Source organism: Marmota marmota, unplaced genomic scaffold (genome assembly GCF_001458135.2).
Source record: "Marmota marmota marmota unplaced genomic scaffold, marMar, whole genome shotgun sequence".
NCBI classification, from domain to species: Eukaryota; Metazoa; Chordata; class Mammalia; order Rodentia; family Sciuridae; genus Marmota; species Marmota marmota.
In genome coordinates, this window is record NW_026000075.1 from 12,028,436 (window position 1) to 12,035,634 (window position 7,199).

Sequence of the window (7,199 nt, forward strand, 5' to 3'; positions counted from 1 at the left end):
TCACCTTGGTAACTTGAAATTGGCCATGGTGGGATTAGACCATGGAAACTGGCACACGATACAAAAGTGAGAATTTGAGTTTCTACAAAGAGCTGGCTGCAAATATTTACCAGCACACTACAGCTTATATCCCTTTCAACCAAGTACGCCACTAACTCATTCACAGTTTTTAAATTTCCTCACTCCTGCCACACCTCTACCCATAGAGGAGGGAAAAGTCTGAATCAGTATTTTTCCCTCCCCTTCCTACCTCGATTTCCCTTCCCCAGATCACCATCCAGCAGGACCAGGAGGGGCTAGATTTCCATTCTTCCTTTTGTCTGACAAGGACTCTACACCTCATTCTTCTTCTTAGGGACAATAAGTCTCATGACTCATGGAAGAGTTGTCCATATTTTATCATGAAAGAAACCATAGAGTATCCAAGAGGAGTCACTGGCCAACCTGGCACTACTATGTTATCAATATAAAAAATAATTATTTAATATTTCAAAATATAACTTCATTACATGGATCTTGCAATTCAAAGTTTACTGAAAACAAGTGTTAGAATGTGGAGAACTGGAACCCTTTTACATTGATGGGAATGTAAAATAGTACAGCTGCGATGGAAAACAATATAGTTCCTCAAAAAATTCAAAATATAATTACCATATGATCTAGCAATTCTTTTATTTTATATCAGATGATCCTTTATTAAAATATTCTCCCATGTATTTCTTAACTCTGTGGGAAAGAAATTCTCCCATGTACTTCTTAACTAGCTGGGCACTCCACTGCACCATTAATGATGTCTTCTATGATGTCATGAGGATGGTGGCCATCAACACTACAACCCACAGACTGGGCAGTCCCCAGAATCTCCTTAATCATTCCAGAAAGTTCTCTAGCTAAAGATTGGTGACACATCTGTCAGGAAATGTTGACAATTTCATCGAAAGTGATATTGCCACTGTGTTTAATGTTTTCTGTTTCTTGGTGGCTCCTTGAGGGCTTTTATGATGGGGCAGAAGCAGAAGGTATCACTTCAATCTGGGCCTGTCTGTTCTGAATAGTCAGTTTCACTGTAATCCTCAGACACTTCCAATCACTAGTTGCTTTGGCAATGTCATCACCAACCTTCTTGGGAGCCAGACCCAGGGGGCCAATCTTGGGGGCCAGAGAGACATGGCACCAACCTCACCAACAGTGCACCTCAGGTACGTGACTTTGATTTCATTGGGATCAAACTTGGGTGGCATGGTAGAGATGGCTGGTGTCAAATGAAGCCAGATTCAGGATGACCAAAGAGACTTGCACCTTGACCTCCTCCAAGCAAATCTTTACATGTATCCAAAAGAACTGAAAACAGGATCTCAAAGAGACATTTGTATACCCAGCTTGTAGCAGCATTATTCACATTAGCCAAAATATAGATGCTACTACACAAGTGGTAAAATTCATACAATTGAAAAGGAAAGAAATCCTGACACGGGCTATGACATGATGAACTTTGACGACATTGTGCTAACTGGATAAGCCAGTCCCAAAAAAAAGAAAAATACTGTATGGTTCCATTTACATAAGGTACTTTGACTAGTCAAAATCTAGACACAGAAACTAGAATGTGGTTGCCAGTGGGAATGAGGAGTTATTATTTAGGAGATACAGAGTTTCCATTTTGTAAGATGAAGAGTTCAGGAGATGATGGTGATGAAAATCACAAAACAATGGAAATATACTTAGTGCCACTGAACTTTACCCTTAAAAATAGTTAACATGCATATTTTACATTATGTGTATTTCATCACAGTTGTTTCAAGTTGGGGAAGGTTAAAAGTTTATTCAGAGTATCAAAGCTGGTTTAGAGGCATCTTCTCCTGAGGTTATAACTCAAAACTCTTTTAAAAATTAAATATTCTAATAGAAATTTAAGGGGTCCTCATAATTCAAACATTATTACATTGACAGAGCTTCCACATTTGATTTCCAGCTGTCAATAGCCCACTGGCTGGCTATTATGCTCTGTTCACTTCCTCTCCTTTGTCCACACACACTGTGTCCCCTACCAGTGGGTAGGTTCATCCATTCTCAACTTCGTCTCAATCAAATCCAGGACATCAGAATGCTTCGCTGTGTGGCTCAGAGAAAGAAATCACATACCCCCATTTCTAAAACCTAGAAATTCCAATTCTCTAAGCTTTTATTACATGGATGATCAAGCCTGGTGTTTACCCATCGGTGCCATTTAGAGTGTTTTCAGGAAAGAACGAGCCTTCTGTTAGTCAATTAACTCGATGAGATAAGTACCATGGCAGGCTTTCTTTCATAGAAGGGAAATACAAATGATTTGTGACTCTAATTAACTTCAAACACAGAAACAGGAATGCAATTTGGAACCGAATCCAAAGAGGAAACAGTCCATCCAAATTCAGTTCTGGTGGCTGGGCGACCATGATTGAATTTCCTTCCGAGCAGAGACCCTCCTCATTGGGAGGGGTGGGGAAAAGGAAAGGGGCTTCCTGGCAATGGGGTTCCCTGTTCCATAAAGCTCCAAAGCGGCCTCTAGAAAAGACTGGGATTAAGTTTGTTCAAGGTTTGATACAATGTCCTTGACATTCTCTCCCAGCTTTGTCTGTCTTGTACAAGAAGATGGAAACTGGGCTAAGCAAACTTGGTGGAAAGGGCAGAGAAGCAGAAGCAGATTTTTTGTTTGTTTGTTTGTTTCTATTTTTGTTTGTTTGGTACCAGGGATTGAACCCAGGGACACTTAACTCCTGAGACACATCTCCAGCCCTTTTCAATTTTTCTTTTGAAACAGGGTCTCGTTAAGTTTCTTAAGGGCCTCGCTAAGTTGCTGAGACTGGCTTTGAACTTGCAATACTCCTACCTCAGCCTCCTGAGTCACTGGGATTACAGGTGTGCCCCATTGCACCCAGCTAGAAGCAGATTTGTTGTTGTTGTTATTAATTTTTTAGTTGTAGATGGACACAATACCTTTATTTTGTTTATTTTTATGGTGTACTAAGGATCAAACCCAGGGCCTCACACAGGCCAGGCAAGTGCTCTACCACTAAGCCACAACCCCAGCCCTAGAAGCAGATGTTTTGCCAAGGATCCTTCCATAGCAAGCTGGGAACTTTGAAGCCCAGCAGAGAAAAGCACCTCTGCCCTATCTGTTGCCTGATGCTTAGAATTCTCCCACTGGAAACAAAGTCTGGTGTTTCTCAATAAGAAGGGAATCTTTAAATACCTTCACTGCTAACTCCCCCCAGAAGAAGGAACACAGTGTCTTAACTTGTCCACCATGAAATATAAATGACTGATACCATAGGCTCCTTCATAGAAAGCAGATTTTCATAAATCATGAAAAACAAAAAAGATTATGAGGTCCCTGCATGCCTGGGAAGAGTTGGGGGGAACCCAAAGTGGGGAAAGGGCACAGAAGGGAGAGACCAGGGTACCAAAGACACACTTACAACCTTGCCCAGAGCTAAATGTAAATATGATAGGCTAGAGGACACCAAAAATCTACCCTGAAATGAAGCCTTGGGTACCACTGAGGGGAAAGATGTGCACAGAGCCCTGACTGTGAGTGGCTTGCACTCAGCTCTCCATCATTGGCTTCATAAGCATGGGCAAGCCACCTCCCCTCTTTCTTTATGTGTAAACAAGAAGTTGACCCACGATTTCTAACTTCCCAGGTCACTGCCAAGAGGACAGTGAACACATCCCTTTAGCTTCCTGCCGTACCCCAGCAGCCAGTGCCTAGCCTGGGATACGAAAGGTATTCAATAAATATCTGTTGGGCTGGGGTTGTGGCTCAGTAGTAGAGCACTTGCCTAGCATGTGTGAGGCACTGGGTTCAATTCTCAGCACCACATTAAGTAAATAAATAAATAAAGATATTGTGTCCAACTACAACTGAAAATATTTTTTAAAAATATGATAGCACTGAGCAAGACACAAAGAAATGAATAAATGGAAATTAAATTTAAATATTTCTCCATCATCCAGAGGCCCTCGCTGTCATACTGCACTTTCGCCGACATGGAGATATTTTCCATCACTCTGTAAAATAACAGTTCACCTCTGACAGATTTTATATACTTTGAATCACTTTTAGAAATAGATCCCAAGAAAATAAATAATCAGAGATATGGCCAAGAGTTTATGCTAAATAATATATTTATTATTACAGGGGGGAAATAACCAAAAATATTGAAATCAACCTAATATCCCAAAATGGAAATTGTTTGAATTAATTACAACACAACAAAAGAACTCAATACAGTCACTCCTCAGGGGTGACTGATAGCCCCAGGGGATTGGTTTCAGGACACCTCCTGAGGATACCAAAATCCACAGATTCTCAAGTTCCCTATAAAATGGTATACTAATTGCATATAACCAACCTACACATCTTTCCATGTACCTTAAATCATCTTGAGATCATTTACAATACCTAATACAATGTAAATGGTATGTAAATAGTGTCACACTGTATTGTTTGGGATAAGGACAAAAAACAAATCCGTGCACTTTCAGTACAAATGCATTTTTCCTGAATATTTTCAATCTGTGGTTATTTAAATCCAAGATGCAGAACACCTCCAAAATCAAGAACCAACTGAACTATGCAGCCATCTAAAAACACGTGTTCAAAAAAATGTTTAACAGCATGGGAAATCTTCATTAGTCATGTTAAATTCTAAAAGCAGTATGCAAAAATTATATATAATGAGTCTTTTACTTTGAAAATATATGAATTTTATATAGCATAGAAAAATGCTTAGAAGAAAATTATATAAAATATCAATTACTTTTACCTCTGAGGGTTTTATTTTTTTATTTGTTCTTTTTAGATACATATGACAATAGAGTGTATTTTGACATATTATACATACATAGAGTATAACTTATTCTAATTAGGATCCCATTCTTGTGGTTGTACATGATGTGGAATTTCACTGGTAATGTATTCCTGTATGAACATAGGAAAATTCTGTCTAATTCATTCTACTGTCTTTCCTATTCTCATTCCCTCTCCTTTCCCTCATTCCCCTTTGTCTGAGGAGTTTGATTTGGGATGGTTTTGCATTTTCCTCTTTTTACTTTTCACATTTTATAGATTTTCTTCAAAGCACATTTTTACTGTTATAATCAGAAATAAATGAATTCATCTTTATTTCCTGTGACATAAGAGTCTTTTCAGATATTTAACGTGTCCTAAGTGGCAAACCACAAGGGCATCCGGGCACCTCTCATCAAGCAATGAGGAAAACACTGGAAGCTGCACCTTCAAGGTCACCGCATACGCGGCCACTCTCTCTAAACTGGCACGTATCAGTTTAGGATTCTTCTACTCCTTCAGGAGTCCACACTTGAATAGATTTCTTTAGCATGGAAGCTTGGCTCACATGTATATGGGGGAGTGGGGTTCAGGATATAAGCATCATTTTACATAAATGTGTATAAATTCTCAATTGGGGAAAAAAAAGTGTATTTGGGGTTTCTGAAAATATGGTCATCAGTGTGATAACACAGAATCCTCTAGCTCTAGGTCAGCCTTGGACATTTAGGGACTCAGTCTCTGAAGAATGTCATGGTAATACTGCCTCATTCATAATGTAGTACCACAGTGTAAACCCCAAACATAACACCGTCACGCATCACATAATGAGCCATGCATCTCTAGGTGATTCATCCCTGTGCAGATGTCACAGAGTACAGTCGCACAAACTGAGATGGCTATGATAGCACTGAGCAAGACACAGACCAGAGTCGTATACACCATCTGTCACTAACTAAAACATCATTATAGGGCACTTAATTGTGTATTTTTAAGAGCTAGTGTTAATGTGTTCTGGATGTCAAGGATAACTCCCCAAAAAAGTCACAAGTTAGAGGACAATTTTATGTATTTGTATATTTCATTTGTAAATATTCAGCTTAAATCTTCCACCAAGTAAAATATGCACAAATATACTTTTGTTTTGCAATGACTGCCACATAGAATATATTCAATAGTTATTCATTAAATTAGATTGAACAGAGTTTTCTCTAGAACTGCCAAAAATGTAGTTATTTTCAAAATTTACCTATCTCCAGTGGCTCCCTGTTGCCCTTCGCAGTCTATATCCCATCCAGGGTCCAGGATCTAACCCTCGTCCAGGCGTACCATATTTTGACTCTTCAATGGGTAAGTCACTCTGTGTCATGCACAACCTTCACTGGCTCTTCCATTCAGCAAACTCCCACTTCAAGTTGCTCTCAAATATATCTCCTCTCTTTGAATTTCTAGGATTTACCCTCTACCCGCCTCCTCCAATCATAGGTTCCCATCGCATTCTTTATTTATGTATATGGCAATTTACATGTTCAAAGTTATATTGTATTGTCTGTTTTCACTAAACACATTACACACACACACACACACACAAACAAACAAACAATTGTTTAGAAAGATCCTGACAACAGCATTATAAACATAATCATTGTAGCAAAAACAGTGAAGCAAAAAGCACAAAAGTTTGCCACCTAACAAGAGTTTAAAAATAAAAGGAACACTACTAATCCGTGGTAGTATAACAACTCATGAAAAAGCAATTGCTTTTCTAAGGAAATTAATGCTAAGAAGAAGCCAGGTTGAAAAGAGATATATGGACATGCATGAGATCTTATTACTAAAAATGATATATAAAAACTATTAAAATGGTCCTGTTATATAGTTATAAATACAGAAAACATAGAATTTTTAAGCCTTTTTCAACAATCTTACTAATCAAGGGTCTCTGTGAGTGTTCAAACCATTTGTTAGAAATATAAAAATGCAACATGTTCTGATTAGTTTTCAAGAACTGAAAGACATCAAGGAAAATAGAGAAATACTGCCAAATTTTAATGCAAGGCTTTGCAAAACTGGAGGAGGAAGTTGACACAAGAATGTAATGATTTAATGATGTATTTCTCCAATATAATTCTATGTATTAATAAGAGATCATTTATATCTCAAAGAAGCCATTACAGAGCTGGGGGTTGTAGCTCACTGATAGAGGGCATGCTTAGCAAGGTCTTAGGTTCAATCCCCAACACTGCAGCAAACCAGAAAAACAAAAACAAAAGAAGCCAATAAAACCAAGTAATAAAATTTTAAATGTTTTTAATTCCAAGTATTAAACAATGAAGTAAGTTCAAACTCAGTGCTCTTGCTAAAATAT

The 7,199-nt window shown here is 38.3% G+C and overlaps 1 pseudogene; it reads right to left on the reverse strand.

Annotated features, from left to right (window-relative positions):
- Positions 1-683: 683 nt before the first annotated feature.
- On the reverse strand, positions 684-1,256 carry LOC107149561 (annotated as a pseudogene).
- Positions 1,257-7,199: the final 5,943 nt, after the last annotated feature.